We start from the raw sequence: 16,758 nt of genomic DNA, 5'->3' as shown, positions 1-16,758 counted from the left end.
AGACACCGGTGCCTGATCAGTCCACACATAAAGGGCAAATAAGATGCACAATAATTAACACAGGTCTGTACTGTTCCTGTAGCCAAGATTAATACCATACATTTTCAGAGCCCTCAGGGGTACAGATTCTGGAAGTCTGATATATGGTTATTAGTCCTTTAAAGGAAAACAGATTTACCTAATTTATAATCAGTTCTGATGGTGGGAGGAGGTATTTAATTTTTTTTATTTTTGATAAATATACTGCAACTTTTCTACGCTCCCTATTAATCTGATCTCCTAGGGGAAATTTTGCTGATCCATCATCTTGTGGCAAACTTAATTCCCTTAGTGCCTCCAGGCAGGAGAAATGGATTTCCTCCTACTAACCTCTTATGCCTCTAAAACTTCCAAGTGAAAATCCTCTGGGGAATTCAGCCCTTGTCCAGGGAAAGAAAACGTGGCTGTGGAGGGTGGAGCAAAGGTGCCGTGGGGAATCACTGCAGAGCCCTCGTAAAGCATTCCCGTGGGAAAGCTGAAGTCCTGCAGGTTCCCTCCCTCCCCGCCTGCTCCTGCAGACAGAGACGCTATTCAACGCTCTCCTATTCAAAAGCAACGGGGAAAGAACATCTGTCGAAAAATAAATGCAGGACTAATTATATATGATTGAGGATTTTAAACTGCTATTTTTAGCTTTGCATTAAAAAGATTTGATGAATCAAATGTTTGTGCTCAGCATTTTGATGTAAAAGAGGAGCAGAGTGTTGACTGCAGGACCTGCAGAGGTGGAGCACGAAGCCCAGAGGTACAACAGTGCTCGCCGTAGCCTGCTGTGAAGCTGTGCATCCGTCAGCATTTGGGCAGATCGAACAGCACCAGCAATTCATTTGAATAAGAAAGCCTCTGTTTTTTCCTCCAGTATGAGCTGGAGCAGGTGAACATCAAGGCTCTTTTCATTATCAAGTTTACTTCAGCTCATTCTGCTGGGAAAGATCCAAGCAGCGTGTTGCGGTGACACATCTGAGGATGTGCATAAAAGGGCCTGGGCGCATCATCCGCAAGGCAGGCAGATCCCACGGAAGGATCCCTGGGTTCTGCTGGGCTCTGATCTCGCCTCGCTGCAATGATGTCACTGGCAGAGAATCACAAGAAAATCTTGACAGAATTGTTTTTCATCTGCTGCACTAAAAAGTAAATGGACTCCGTGGAGATGTTTTAAAGGGGCAATAAATAGAGGGGAGGTGAAGCTGCAGAGAGTGCTTGCAGGCACGGCCGAACGCCCAAGCTGCAGTGCAAGAGCCAGGCTGGGTCCTCCCTCCGGGAAGTTCTGTATTTAAAGAGCAAAGCTGGAGACATAAAAGGAGGATGGACACAGGGCCGGGGTCTGCCAAGGGAGCCATAAACACCCAATGAAACCCGCTTGCTCGCGCCATGGGAGTGCCCGGGGGCTCCCACACCACGGCCGGGCTGGAACCAGGGCCGCAGAGCCGCTCCGGGGGGCTGCAGGGAGCCCCCGGCATAGAGCCAGGAAGGCCTGGGGGGAGCAGCCCGGCTCCCGCGCGCTGCCCAGTGCTGGGAAAGGCAAACTGTCGCTACCGGAGCTGCTCACCCTTCTGCGTCGTCCCTCTAAATCCGAGAGCTGCGTCGTAACTGAGGGAAGAGCGAGTAATGTGCAATCAGGAGAAAAGCTGTTTTTCACACTTATTGCCCTTGAATTGGCAGAGTGAGACATCATGTTTTATATTAACTTCATAATAATTACAGTTATTACTGAATTCATGTATACCAAAGAGGTTACAGCTCCCTAGGAAAGCTCATAATATTATTAATGGATATGCCATTCCGTTGGCATTATCTTGTAAAAAGCTAATTCAAATATTTTTCTATTAAGCAGCATACCTCTGAAAATTCACGTATTTGCGCGGGGTCGCCGGGAGCAGCGGCGGTTACACACACCTGGCACACGCGCGGTTGTCCTTTGAAACAGCTGCTCTACGAAGCACTAGTAGCACAACCCAGGAAGAGTAAGATGTAAGCAGTGAAAGTAAGACTAAGGATTTTTAATAAAGAGGAATGGTGTGAGAAATTAAGGAACTGGTTCTCGCTGTGGAGAACCAATGGAAAGGAAGATCTTGTCTTTAAGAAACAGTAAGGAACTCACCCAGCCTGTTCCCATGCTTCCCATATGATTAATTGCAGAGATTTAATTTCTGTGGGCATGTGTTTGCATCGGCAGACAAACTTTTCCATCGGATTAGAAGAGGTGACCCATCTACAGAGCAGCTGTTATTGTTGCTTAAAGATCTGGAGAGTGGCTAAAGAAGTCAGGAAAGGTCATCTTCGCACCAGAAGGCTGGGGGAGGAAAGCAGGCTGCTGGCAGCAGCCTGGGAAATTGTGGTACAAGGGAAAAAACGATTACGGCGAGGACAGTCAAAGACCGGGGCAGCCCTGTCTTGTCCCGTCTCCCCACGCCCAGCGTGGCCGAGGACACCCCCGCGGTCCCCGCGGCCGGGGCGCTGCTGGGCCCCTGCACGGATCATGAGCAGGTTGTGGAAGCAGGAATTCGGTCTCACACGTGCGGTGTCAAAGTGGCATAAATTCAGACCAGGCCTATAACCTCCCATTGATTTTTACTGTAAATCTAATACTTGGAGCCTGCTATCAGATGAATTGTTGCACATAAAACCCAACCGTACACATGATAGGAGTAAAATTAGACAGCAGGTCTATTGCAGGACTGTTGCAATTTCCTCCATAATGTCAGACGATAGTAACACATACATATTTCAAAAAAATTAAATTGCTATTAAACTTTCTGACCATCTTTGTAAATTAACCTCTCTTTCATCTCGGCAAGAGCTAGCTTTTGATTTAGCAGGAAATAATTTTTTTAGCTGTTTCCAGACTTCTTCCATTAGGCGTTTGGGCTGTGGTCAATAAGCCTGAGTTAATTACCTGCCTAAACCAGATCATGCTTCTGTGCGAACTGGTGGCTCATTTGTCCTGCAAATACTGTCCTGCTTCTCCCCTTCTACTGCAAGGGGAAGCCAGCCCCCTGGGACAGCCCCCGTGGGAGCTCTAGGCACAATTCGCCCTTCATTTTTCCCGAGCAGAAGTGGGGGCTGGCAGCCCTCGGCCATCAGCTCTCAGGAGAGCAGCCGAGCGCATCCCAGCAGTCGGACCTGTCATAACCCAGCGCTCCTTCCCACCCCATGGGCTGGGAGGGCGAGCGGAGCTGGGCTGTGCAGGCTGCGGGCACAGCTATAAATAACCACGCAGCTTCAGCAGGTGGTTTTCCCCCAAGGAAATAGAGCATTTCTTGTGAAAACCAAGGCAACGGCTCCTGCTCCTACCTTTCCTGGTGTGCTCTGCACGACGCTCCAGACTGATGCCAGGCGGGTCGCTCTCCCATACCGCTCGGGTGGGATGCTTCTCCGGCCATCGGCAGGTACGGGGTCTCTAAGCCACCTCTCGCAGGATCGCTGCCGCCTTCTGCCTTTCCCCAGGGAAGGCTCTTTCCTCAAAACGTATTCTGTAACCAAAAGCACAAATGCAAAGGGTAGAAACCGGGCTACGGCAATCTGCTGTGACCGGGTCAGCTAAGCCTTGTCTCGGAAAAAAGGCCTAGTGAGCTGCAAGCGGCTGGCGACAGACTGGGCTGTTTGTGAGCACCCAGGGACGCATCGCTTCCCTTGGCCACGAGTGCTGCGATGCTCCGGCACGTCGTAATAAATTGCTGCAACACAGGGTAAGTGACGCGACCTAAAGCAAAGGACCCACCAGCTGCGATGCCTGAAGTCAGAGAGCAGCGATGGCTTATGGTATCCTCACTTCGGCGGGTGAAACAGAGGTATGCTCAGGGGAAAGAGACGCGGCTCCCGTGGGCTTCCATAGCCGGCGTCAGGTATTAAGCAGCGTTTAGCGACCCATGTGCTTATCTGGGAACCCTTTATCTGCATCCCCAGACCTCACCTCTCTGACAAGCTGCATAAGAAGATCTGATTACTGGTGTGCTGACTTTGTGATGTAATTTGCTCTAGGTTTACACCTGCTTTTGTGTTCATGCACTCAGGGCTCCAGCCACAAACCAGCAGCCCATGTGCTCGGCCTGTGCGATCAAGGGGAAAAAGCGACACCAAAGAGATGGACTCTCCTTTTTTCATGTGTGGTCTTCCATGTGAAAGTCTTGGCCCATGACCAGACAAGGCTGTGTCCAAACCAGGTGAACCCTTGTTTATCCAATATCAACAAAGCCCTAATTGAGAGATCAATTGGGAACCTGCCTCTTCACGCGCAACTTGGAGAGCTGACAAAGCCACCTGCAGGGGCTGGAAAATAAGTTCTGCCTCATTACAAAAGAAATTGCATCTAAATGAAAGCCAACACATAATAAGAGCTTTAAAATGCCTGCAAAACGCTGCCAACCAGACAGGTAATCCAATGATATATAGCACACACCATGTCTTTGACAAGGGTCACCCTTAATTATTCAGCAATTGAAGGAGCTAAACTCATTTCCCCAAAGGCTTAAATGTTTTCTATTATGATGTGTAAATTCCAGGGCAGAGAATTAGCTGGCCAGAACCTAAGAACTGCATCTCTTTGATAGATTAAAACCTAAGTAATCATATGTATAGCAAAGCAGAGGCACATTAACCAGGCTTCTCACTAATATTTTGAAAAGATTTCTAAGCCAGGATACCCTTCAAGCATTCCCCTCCCTTTCTGTTTGGCTGTAGCTGTTATTAAAATTTTAATGGCCTAAACTGCAAAAGATTTATTAAATCTGTGGAAGGCTGGGTTAGCACATCTGCCAGGCTCTGCAGAGGGAGTCCACGACAGCGGTCCTCGCTGCAGCAGGCGCTGGGCGGCCGGGCAGAGCCTTCGTGTTCCATCACTGCAATAAAAGCTCCGGGCTCCTCACCAAGAGGAACGAGAAAGAGATGGTTTGGTGTGGGGAGAGACATGCTGAAGCTGTGCCTGCGCTTCATCCAGAAAGTTTATCTTCTTTTGCTGGAAAATACACACTCCTGTAATTAGTTCTACAAGTGAATTTAATCTCATCATCTTCTTTATGTGTGATTCAGGGGTTTTTTATTATTGTTTTTTAAGGCATCTACCACAGTTGTGTGCCCACGGGAGCAAGGCCAGCTGCCGGGGACGCCAGGCCGATATGGACTCACCCAGTCTGTTCGGTGGAGTGCCTTGGTTTGCACGAGTGGGACCAGCTGAGCAGGAGGAGAAAGGCTGTTCCCTCTTGCTGCAGTCTTTCATAAATCTGAGGGAATAGAGCCAGCCCCGTGCCAGTTCCTGGGCTGCAAAATGAGATCAGGATAATAAAAGACATCCTGGAAATAGACAATAATGGTAAAATGATGTTTTGACATGGAGGCCATATACGGTTGATGGGAAAAAATGAACAAAGTAGATGATAGAGGAGGTGCTGGAAAAATAGTCTCTAACAGCTGATTAGACTCTATTCAGCAGATCCCAGACAAACGTGATAGATGTCACAGAATAAATCCCTCGCTGTCTTGGTTTATCTTCACTCTTCTCTGCCTTTTTTCCTTTAGGATCACATAATCTCTTTTCTTCCCCTTTTTGAGGGCTGTGTTTCCACTGTATCCTGCCAGCGCAAATCCCTTGTTCCGCCACGTGCCAACGCTGGCAGATGAAGCTGTGAAGGCTGGGGCTCACCTGGGCGCGGAGCTGCGGCAGGAGCAGAGGTTGGCAGCTTGGCTCAGGCCACCCCTGTGGCCAGCCCCGGCGCCGGGCAGGACGCCGGGCGCGCAGCCGGGCAACCGCGGCGCGGGGATGCTTGCAGGAGACATTGGTCCTCCCAGGGGACGGTGGTGAAAGCAGAAGCCCCCGTCGCCGCGAGCGCAGGGTCACCCTGTGGAGCCCTTGCGATGAAGCGCCGCGTGCCCGTGGCGGCGGGGTGCCCAGCCACCCTCCTTGCCTGCTCCCCTTCTCCCAAGCCCCTCTGCTCCGCGTGGGTGTCGCCTTTGCCTTCTCCTCTTCACACCAGCCGCACCCCAAGGTGCCGAGCAGGGCCCCAGCGCAGGACGCCGGTGCGGAGCCCACATGTGCAGCCCCCCAGGCGTCTCCGCCGCCCCCCAGTTGCCCTGCCCGGAGCCGATGCCAGGGACCGGCGCCCGGAGAGGTTTTCCTTCCCGCTGGCTCGTTGCGATGATCTGCTGGCAAGACGGCGGCGTTGGCGTCCGTGCCTGCCCGCTGCAGAATGACGCCTCGATGCAAGATTAATGAACAGAGGGGAACATTGTCAGCTATTAAAAATAAAAGGTACAAGACGGGTATGTTGCAGGCAGGAGTACCACCAGCTGCACCGAGATCTATATTATTTAATAACGTACATTAAATTATTACAGAATTTTTTTAAAACCTGACTGCTCTCACATACACCGATGTAGGGCTGTTGCCAAGTCACGTTCATCCTCTTACCCCCGTTTGTTTTATTCCGTTCTCCTATTTCTGCGTGGTCGCAATGTACTTGGCAAAGCACCAGCTTGCGCAACAGCACCCCAGTGCCCCGAGATTCACTTCTTGTTCCGTAACGCTTAGGAAAAGCTTAGAAAACCAAGAGAGAACCAAGCCTGGAGGCAGAAAGGTTACACCGAGGTCAACGCTTACTGAAACGGGGCGCTGGGGCATCAGCCAGGCTCGTGCCTGAAACCAGTGGTGCAAACACCGTGTTCCAGCTCAGCAGACCTGGGGTAACTGGTTTTTCTTGGGCTAAGCCTAGAGAGCGGGGAAAATATTTTTAACTAACCTGAAAAATATTACGTCTTATTTCAAAACTGAACATCCGCCCCCCCCAATCTGTATTGTATTTTGTATTGTATTTATTTTGGATTTTGTTGATTTTCAATCTAAGCAAAATACTGGTTCATTTTTCAGGGGTTAGCATTATTTTTAAAGTCAATTTCACTAATACTTTAAAAAAATGTTATTTCAGACCTTAAAAAAGTCGATGTTGCATTTAATAAACGTCAATAGTAAATGTTTTGTCTTTCTGAAATATGTTTTTGGATTTTTTTACATGCTGAAATGCTTTGACAAATGCAACATGAATTCACAAGTACTTCCAGCTGATTCAAACCTGCATTTTTTTCAACAAATAAAACATTCAGCTGAAATGTTTTGTCCAACTCTAATGTTAGTCCTGTGCCTAGGGGTGAATTCCACCCTGGGTGAATAACAATGTAGTGCAGGCGAGATCAATAAAACTCATATTTCATTTTATTCACTGCCACATTCTAAGTGAACCTGGCGCACAGCTGTGGCATTACCACACACCACTCACAATGTATCTTTAATTCCATCGCAATGAGGAGCAAATTGCCTTTTAAATCCTGGTTATACCCCAGATTTGATGGTGAGCCCAGAGGATGATTGGAGTGTATAGCGGCGAGCGCGAATGCGGGCTCGGTCCCTGTGGGAGCCCAGGCTTGAACACTGGAAGCTGTGTCACCCCTTGGCTCGGGCGCAGCTCCTTCTGCTCGCGCGGCGCTGATCCCAGCAGCTCCCCTTCCCCTCATAACTGAGCCAAGTCCAGAACAACGGAGCTGTGTTCTGCCTGATATTGATCTGCAGAAAGAGCCCAAGCAGCTCCCCCGGGGACAGGGCCCCTGAGAGAACCACAGACCCCCGGCCTTGTCAGGCGAAGCCTGCCCCGGGACCGCGACGGGCGCCTCGAGAGCCACCTTCTCAGAAGCGGGTTAACCCAAAACTACCCCAGTTAAAGACCGTCGCACATCTCACAGCCACGATGCAGGGGTAACTCACTGTGCTGGTAACAGGTATTCAGACTGAAGTTCCTTGCAGATGCCCTCATCCCATCGCTGCTCCCTGCTTTATTTCTTGCTCTCCGCCCAGGTCCCAACAAGTCCCAGGCTTCCCCTTGCAGACCTGGAGTCCCACTGGAAATCATGACCCCCGCGTTGGGAAGCTCTGACACAGTGTTTCCCAAAGCCTTGCTGTTACAGAGGAATAAACTGAATATTCACTGCTTTTGGATTACCAGGGAAAGTGTTATTAAATCCTTCCAGTTTAGAAGAGAGACCTCCACATGGCACAGGCACGGCTCCCCAGGGCTCCCCACGAGCAGGAGCTCACAGCACCGCACTGCGTTCACGGCTCTGGCTTTCTTCTTAATAAAGAATCATTATTTAAACAAACCAGGCAACGCATTTAGACCCAACAACCTTCCAAACACAAACTGCAGCACGAAAGGCTGTTCCAAGGAGGATCCCCATAAATCTGCGTGTCTGCGCAGCCCCTGCCGTGCTGGCTCCGACGCCTGCACCACCGGCCGCTGCTCGGCACCGCCGCTCAGACAGCACCAGGCCGAGCGAAGGACGGTCGCCTGCAACGTGCCGTGGTTTACTGGGTTTTCTAGAGCTGCAAAGCCGCAGGCCAAGGAAGCACCTTTGTCTTTCTGAACAGCGCTCCTGCCATTTGTTTTCATCTTCTAAACCCGGACTGACAAGGCTGGTGAATGGAGAGGACCAGTTTCTGTGGTTACTTGATGGGACAAACATTCCCGATTGCTCCAGTAAAGCTCTGCATCACCTGGCAAAACCAGCCTGGGGAGGGTGGGAGGGACCAGAGGAGTCCAGGCAGGGTCGGAGGAGCACTCAGCGGCGCGCACGGCGGGCTGGGCAGCCGGCACCGGAGGGCAGCCAAAGGCTGCTTCCCCTTTCACACGCCTGTGACCATCTGCACCCAGCAAAGGCAAGCTCTGAGCTTCAGTACTGTCGTTTGTTTCTTCTGCCTGAAAGTGAGACCTCTCTTATTCTTATCAAACGGCGGGTATTTTCAGTCCCTCTTGTCTCTACGTGCTGCGGGAGACAGGGTGACAACAGGACCATCAGGGAGGATTACCTAAAGAGACAGTCCCCCACCAGCGAGGCCTGGCTGCCAGCCTGTGGGACCCACCTTCCTCACCCACGGGAGGATTTTGTGTTTCACTTGGCTTTGCTTCAAAAAAAGGCAGGTTCCAGGGATGCACTTCTGCTCAGCATCCTCTCAGAGGCTGCAGGGATCAATACCGCGCCACTCAGCTGCTGTGGCACACCATTATTATTACATTATAACATGTTGTTGTGAGCTGATCTATTAGACTTTCTGGTTTTTCAGGACTCTGTGAAGACTAGTGTTGTACCAAACTGAAATTAATTTAAATCAAACCACAAAAGCTGATAATATAGAAGGATCCTCGAGATGTCAGTTTGCATGTGCCTGTGCGGTGAAGGGCTTTTCTCCACGCCGTGTTCTGTGAGACGCAGCCATCCTGCCCTGGCTCCCGGGGCTGCAGCTTGCCAGGGCAGGAGCTCGGCCTTGGCGGCTCCGAGCCTACGGCAGCATCAGCTGGAAACGGCTTGAGAGCAGAGGATGGGACCCCCACCCAGGGCTGATCTCCGTGCCACCCTGGCAAGAGGCGACACCCTGTCCCTGTCCAGCCCCTCACTCCATTCCTCTGCTGCCTTCGCTGCTCCCTGCCGTCCTACCCAAAACAATTACAGGGATTTCTTTCTTTTTTTAATATGAACTACAAAGGGATTTCACAAATTGGTGAATTTGCACGTGTCATTCGGAAAACACTTCAGACAAAACAGATGTGAAGGGGGGAGTTGCCCAGAGGTTACAATAACACCACAATAATAAGGTCAGAAAGTAATTTATGATGCCGGCGCGAGGGAGCTGCGGCTGCGCGGTGGCCTGTGCGCCTGCTGCTGGAAGCAGCCCGTCGTGGGACACTCTGCCTCCGGGCAATGGAGCAGGTTGCCAGAGACCAAAGCGTTTCTCTGCCGTCACCGCCTCACACGGACAAGAAGGGTATGGCTATCACCAGCACTTAGTTTGACACTTTGGTAATTAAAAACCAAAGAAACCAGCACGAAGCCCGCAGAACAGTTCTCACCTTCTTTTCTTTTGCTCTTTCCGCTCTGGGAAGCCTGACTAACCGGCATTTGCAGAGTGCTACAGTGGTACCTGCACCTCCCCATTCCATTCACTGTCTTCAAACTGCTTCCCTTCCCCTTATCACAGCTGTAAACATGTACCACAGAGCCAATATTTACATTGCAAATGAAGGCTGACTACATCTGGGATGAGTTTACCCGGTTTTGCTCTCTCCTCGATTATTTTTCTGTTTATAAGCTGTGATGGCAGCAGATACGTTGGGGTTCGGATGCAGAGGCTGGGCACAGCGTCCAGCGGAGGAAAGGGGAGATGCAAAATGCCGATTTTTGCTTCATTACAGAAAGGTTTTTACAGTGATGCAGCGCTGGTGGGGAATGCTGAGGAACTGTTAATACGTTGGCCACATTGCAGAGATGTTTGGGTGATTAGCTCGTGAGAGGAGAGATCAATCCACTGGAGTGAAATAATTGCGGGTTCATTTTGCTACACACTTTGTTCTGCATTTGATGACTAATTATCAGCATCTAAGAAGAGAGTGTTATCTTTAAATCATGTAAAGGTTAAACGCATTGCTTTTACATGATGCTGAAGACTGCCCATATGAGGAGGCTAAATATTTCTTTCATTGCTATGTTTATCTGTTTTTATCTGTGTTGCGTAGAAAATACTCTGCTTTAAAAATACATCGCGGCTTCTTTGATTCCCTGAACAGATTTATAATTATCTCAAAACTGAGCACACTCAGGTTCTGTACGAGTAATTACCACGCGCTGTCCCTCACAGGAAGCGCGGCCTTTGGCGTATTCTCACTGTTCTCTTTGGATGCGGGAAATGAGGGGGAACGAGAGAAATCAGACAGGTTTCTGCGTAGCTGCGGGGGTGAGGGCACGCGCGTGGGCAGGCGCTGCCGCTACTGCGCCCCTCCACCGGGCTGGGTATTTCTTCCTCTGACCTGACTGTTTCTTAGGGAAAAACCAAACCACGGGACTGCACTGGGCAGAGCTGGAGCAAAGGCTGGAGACCGAGAAACGGCAAACCTTCAGGGTGAACCTGCATGGGCTTTTCTTTCCAATATAGTCTGAAAGCATTACAAGGGCCTGATCACGCAGCGTTCCTTTCCCTAAGGTGCTGCTATGCCAAGAACCATTAACCAAGCCACTTGTGCTCCGTGACATGCCTCTGCTACTGAATACCTTTTTTATACTTATAATGATGTCCTCGCATGGCCATAAGTTACCTCCTAAAAAACCTTTTCCACCAAGACATTTATTATTGATATACACAAAGAAGAGCAGAGGGGCGGAGGATGAAAGAACAGAAACTTACTGGGCATCATTTTAAAATTAGGAGCATTTAAGTCTTTTTAAAGCTTCAGGCCAGGCACAGCCCGACTTAGGCCGGGGCTGCTTCTCCCTGCCCATCACACGGCGCTGAGCGCCGCTGCTCTTCCACCCCGGTGGCAGCGGCCGCCGGCGAGGGCTTGGCGAGCCTGGGGGCACGTTTCTTCATGAACAAGACACTTTAACCCCTACTAAGAATGAACAAAACAGTGAAAAGCAAGAGCAGCGTTCTCTCCATCCTTTCCCCACGCCGACCCTCCCACCCGCTGCTGGCTGGGACGGCTCATTTAGAGCCGCCTCTGAACTTCACTCCTAAGTTTCAAAAAATCTGTCCTTGTCGCAGCCATAATTTATGTGAGCCTCCTCTGCAGTCCATAGGGACAGATGGGCACCTCCAGGGTATAATTCAAAGACTAAAACTGAAGACTCAGGCTCCTGCTGTGAGTCACCATCGCAAACAGCCTCTTGCCACCGGCTAGACTGAGAGCCAGGAGCAAATGGGCTCTGACAGAGACACCAGAGCTAGATGCTAAAGCTGGCAGGATACATCCGAGCCGGTATCTACAGTATGAGCGCGTCCTAAACCTCTTCCAAGTGCGAGACCCTGAACCATCATGCAAGCCCAGTGGTCAGTCAGGATACCGGACTTCTCCGCTCACACCAGCGAGGAGGCAGAAAAAGTGAAGAGCAGGGAGAGGAAAAGGAAGACTTGTTCCCAGGTAACCTGGGCTGTGATGGGAAGGGAAGGGCCGAGCTTCCTGGAGGATCTCCTGCTCTCACACGGCCACGGCAGTGTCACAGCCTAGGTTAATCTGAGCTCTCACTGCGGTTCCGAACTGCTCCTAATTTGTCGGTTGTGGGTTTGTTGTTTTTTTTCGTTTTGGTTTTTTTTTCCTCTGAGGTTCTATTTTGGGTGTGTTGGATTTTGGGCCTTTTCCCCCTCCCTCCCCCCAGTCTAAGGTTTCATCCTCCAGTGCAAATGGCGCCCAGCCAACCACTTGCATTTCAGGTGTAGGAATAATTTCTGTCATTTTTGTAACTCAGTAGAATGACCGTTGTAAGCTTGTCCTCAAAAGAAGCTGAGAAACATAATTGCAAGGTAGAGCAAAACAACATAAGCATGCTTTAATTCTGCAAAATCTAGGGGATTAAAGCTCCTCTTTCTAAATGGCATTCACTACCATTAAATTAAACACGCAGGCTGAAAGTGTGTCTGACCAGCACGCCGTTAAAGGAAAGGTTTTCTAGAAGTGAAGGAATAAAGCATCGCGCCTACAAGAAATGACTTCAGGTTCAGGTCTGTTGCAGAGCCCCAGTGTTTCACCGACACCCTTCAGCAAGCGGCGTTTCTGGAGCGAGGAGCCAGCCCGCAGAGATGTCAATAGCCAATTTGTGGCTTGTTAGAGCTTACACTTGTTTACTGCCATTTAACTCGACCAGACACTGATGCTAAGAAAGTGGGAGGGAAATGATCTGAGCCAATAGTGCGTCTTGTCGGGAAATTAATTTGACTCTGGTCTTTGTGCCCCAAACCATGGAGATAATCCGTTACAGGAGGGCTGGCACTGCTGCAAATGAAAGCGGTGACATGGAGGAGTCAGCAGCTCCTCCAGCACAGACCCAGTTTAGTGTTAATTTAAAGCTCACGCTGGACATCTAACAAGTGCCTTTTATCACAGAAAATTTTAACAGGAACAACGTTTTCTGACATAAATGTCTCTGCTAACGACAAAGACCAGAAGTAGCTTGTGGCCAAAGAATAAACATTTTTCAAAAGCTTAGCAACAGCTCATGCACTGAATGTCATCATCCGCCTCGGAAGGCTAGCGCTGTATTGTCAGGATTATGTGAAATTATCCCGAGTCCTGCCTGCAATGCTTTTTCAGCTGCGCATCTTATCTTTCTGTCTGAAGGTCAGCTGAGAGTTATCCATCCCTACTTCTGTTCACAAAGAGAGGCTGCGATTAGAAGTCAGGAAGCGCTAACTATACCTATTTATTATTAATAATAGTTGTTGTTGTTATTATTATAGTCATTGCAGCACTTTTGAAAGCTCCTGGAGTTTAACTCAGTGCAGAGGAAAGGGCGCACGCTGCAGCACCGAGCGGCTGGCTGTTCGCAGTGGTGACTGGTCCACGGGCCAAACTCTCCTCTCATCTGCGTTGATATTCCCCTGCAATAGCTGCTAATGCTATTACCTGGATTTCCATGGGAGTCAGTCACAGCAGAAGGTGGTCCAGGATGGGGAGCTGACCCTGTAACGGGAGGCATCCCTGCAAAACACTATTGTTATAAAACCGTTTTGTACGTGCACCAAACGCCTCACTAGCAGAGAGCACCGGGAGCTGGTCTTGCCCCGAGTGCCACCAACGTGGCTTCGCCGCCGCAACCCCTTGCAGAGGTGGGACAGGCAGGGCATGGCACAGCTCTGCTTCCGATCGTGCGTAGCCTCAAGCAAACATACTTCAGTTCACATTTTCAAGCCTTTTCTTATATTTATGAGGGCAAAAACCAAGGTTTAAATGAAAGCTGGGAACCTCACCTCACTCTGTGCTCAGTTACACAGTTTCTGATTTTTCAAAATCATGGGGGAATCTGGTGCTTGGTGCCTCTACACATCTCTGCCACGGGCACCTTAGCGGGAGGCACCGATCGTCTCTGCGCCGCACCGAGCCATCGGCCGGTGGAAAGCCCTATATTTCTGTTGTTATCGCTGCTGCTTTGGTTGACAACGGCAACACAAGTGCTTATCAGCTGCACTGTCCTTTCTTGTTTTGTATCATTTATCTGCTCTCCAAGTGGCACACAAGTGGCTTTCCAGATTTATTGTGACATTATACGTGTGCATATTTGCAAAGAGATACTCTATAGGAGTGAGACCCCAGACCTGGCCCAGTCCCTTGAGCAGTCTTTATCAGGGGCTCAGAAAAATGATATATACATTGGTTTCATTTGTTTTGATGTCTTTCCAGAGCTAGTTAAGACCCGTGGTATTGTTCCTTTCATTATTTTGTTGTTTAGAACTGTAAACGTTTGTAACAGCAGAGGTGGTGTTTTCATACCTGGTTCTCCTGCAGGGTCCCTCAGGCTGGAGCCAAGAAAAGCACCTCAGTGGTGTGCAAGGCACTGGTCTCACTCGCGCTGTGAACCAGCAGGAGTTTTAAATGAACACCTATTCACATGTCTACTGGTACTGCATTAATTAGTAAATAATCCTAACCAGTCTCCTCCTCACCGCTGTCCTTATGGGAAGGAAGGGTTGTAGCTGTTTCCAAACAGCTGCCTGAAGGGCCCTACAGCAGAACAGCTCCACATCCAGCAGCAGGTCCGAACGTGACAACTTTTGTTATCAGCTGGGTCTAAAATCCACATTTTAACAGGGGTTGGGATCCTCCAGAGTCAGCCCCCTGGCTACAGACCAGCAAAGCACTTAGTGCGTGTTTACCTTTGTGCACATTAGCAGCCCCTTGGCTTGCTGGGCCTTCAGGATCTTCACTTTAAATATTTCTGAAGTCAGCACCTTGCCGGGCTCAGTGCTCGGGTCAGCTGCGGATTTACGTGTCAGCCCCGCGCGGCTCCGCTCGGCCCCGCGCACCAGAGCGCCGTGTCTGTGCGGCGGGGCGAACCCGCGCCCCATGGCCACGGACCAAGCCACCGCCGGCGTTCCCCGGAGATCAGCTTCCCAGCAGGGACTCCTGAAAATAAGCAATCACGGGAGTTCAGCTGGCAGATTTACCAGTTCCTTTGCCTGCATGTTTGAGCGCTTTAGATGATTTATCTGCTCAGAAAAGGATTATTTTTGAGCTTCCCTTTGCCAAAAACTGTAAGCCTTATCAAATGTAAATCAGAATCTCTTCTTCGGATCAGCAGCCCGGATCAAAGCTGAGGTGGAAAGGAGGTCACATAAAACGCAGACACTTTCATGAATATTTGCCTTGCTTTTCCTTAAGCTTTACATCTGAAGGTCTGATCTCGAACACGCCGAGTGCTTCACACAGTGCCGCATGATTCCGCCTCCTAACAGAGTCAGTAACGCAGCCAGGGGAATAAGGTACCGGTTTATTTGGCTTCTGTAATATACTAGATTGCAAAATACTGGAAAGTTCAGTCTCCTTTCTTTCTGCTGGGGTTTATAATAGCAATAAAGGAATTGTCAGACCCAAATTCCTAGTTCTCTCTGTCGCTTTTAGCCCAGAATAGTTTACCCCTGTCCCTCAGCTAACTTCATGCAGACGAAGGTAGTGTCTCATATCTCAGGTGGTGGATCTTTGCAATTAAAAAAAAAAAAGCAGAAAAGGTTCTTTAACATTTTGAATACTGAGAAAAAGAGGAATTGTATGTGCCTCCATTTCTGCCATCAGCAGAAATAAAGAGCTGCTTCTCTCTCCAGTGGCTGTTCTGAGAAGCTGGGCGCCGCCTGCAAACTCAGAGTTATCCAAATAAGAAGTGGCATAAAATTGTGAGGTTTCATCGATACCAAAGCCATCACTTGGATTGAACTCTATCTGAATGCTATTACGTGGATTTATTACTTGCCATTTAAACATTTCCTACGTTCCTATCTTAGCTGGCTTGTATTATGCCCTGCTGTATCATTCTAGATTGTGCTACTTTTTGCACGTTATTCCTTGCACAGAGAAATACTACACATAGTGTTAGAAAATGCATTATCTAAGCATTGAGCTACAACGATGGATGTTATCTTACCTAATTTAAAAAAGGAGTTAGTGTAACTCATTCCTGGGTGAACAATATGAATTTTCATTCTAGAAGGCCTCCTGGTCAGAAACACAGCGACTTGGAAAAATCAAATTCTCTTTTTTATTTGCCAGCTTGTCACCTAATACAAAGTCAAAATTACTAATTAGTTTAACCCTGAATTTCTGCTATGTGCAGAACCAGCCGTATTTAAAAGAGATGTGCCAATGTGTCTTGATCAACCTCACCCCTGCCTGTAATAGAAGTAAAATTGCGTTCGACACCAGAGTTTGCCTATTTGGTGATATTATGCATTTTCCTAGTAGACATAAAAAGCCCAACAGTTGTTGTCTTTTTACACGGCAAAGCGAGTGGGATCGTGTTCCCAACATCTGCGCAATCTTCAGACAGTTTATCCCTCTGACAACTCAAGTGAGCGAAACCCTCTTCGCGGCTGGCGCCGGGGAAAGCAGCGCTGCGCTCGGGCTTTGCCTCCCAGCTGGAGGCGGCGCCAGCACCCAGCTCGGGGGCCGTTCTTGCAGGCTACCAAGTGTAGTGCCCGATGGGATGGAGTCACAGGGCTAAGTTAGAAACACCTCCTCGGCTAAACGGTATTGGTAACGAGCCAGAAAAGCGAAATAAAGACAAGGTCTGCTTTCTGCTTCCTTTCAGAAGCTGAGGGTCTGGCAAAGACCAGCAGTGTCCCGGCACGTGCCTGAATATTGCAAAAACCCCTTTAATGACTGACCTTCCAGCCTGTTAAGAAGCAAGATGTCCCTCACATGGGCATTATCT

At 49.3% G+C, this 16,758-nt stretch overlaps 1 long non-coding RNA gene across 1 annotated transcript in view; it reads right to left on the bottom strand.

Moving 5' to 3' along the window:
* Positions 1-16,758, bottom strand: part of LOC142067085 (uncharacterized) — a 179,546-nt gene that overhangs the window by 104,633 nt on the left and 58,155 nt on the right. The window contains exon 2 of the long non-coding RNA XR_012663890.1: positions 3,334-3,512. This is a non-coding gene — a long non-coding RNA (uncharacterized LOC142067085). The remainder of the gene's footprint in view (positions 1-3,333; positions 3,513-16,758) is intronic.

This window comes from Phalacrocorax aristotelis, chromosome 21, assembly GCF_949628215.1.
Source record: "Phalacrocorax aristotelis chromosome 21, bGulAri2.1, whole genome shotgun sequence".
Lineage (NCBI taxonomy): Eukaryota > Metazoa > Chordata > Aves > Suliformes > Phalacrocoracidae > Phalacrocorax > Phalacrocorax aristotelis.
Note: the sequence above shows the minus strand (reverse complement) of the source record. Positions and strands in the feature narration are given on the sequence as shown.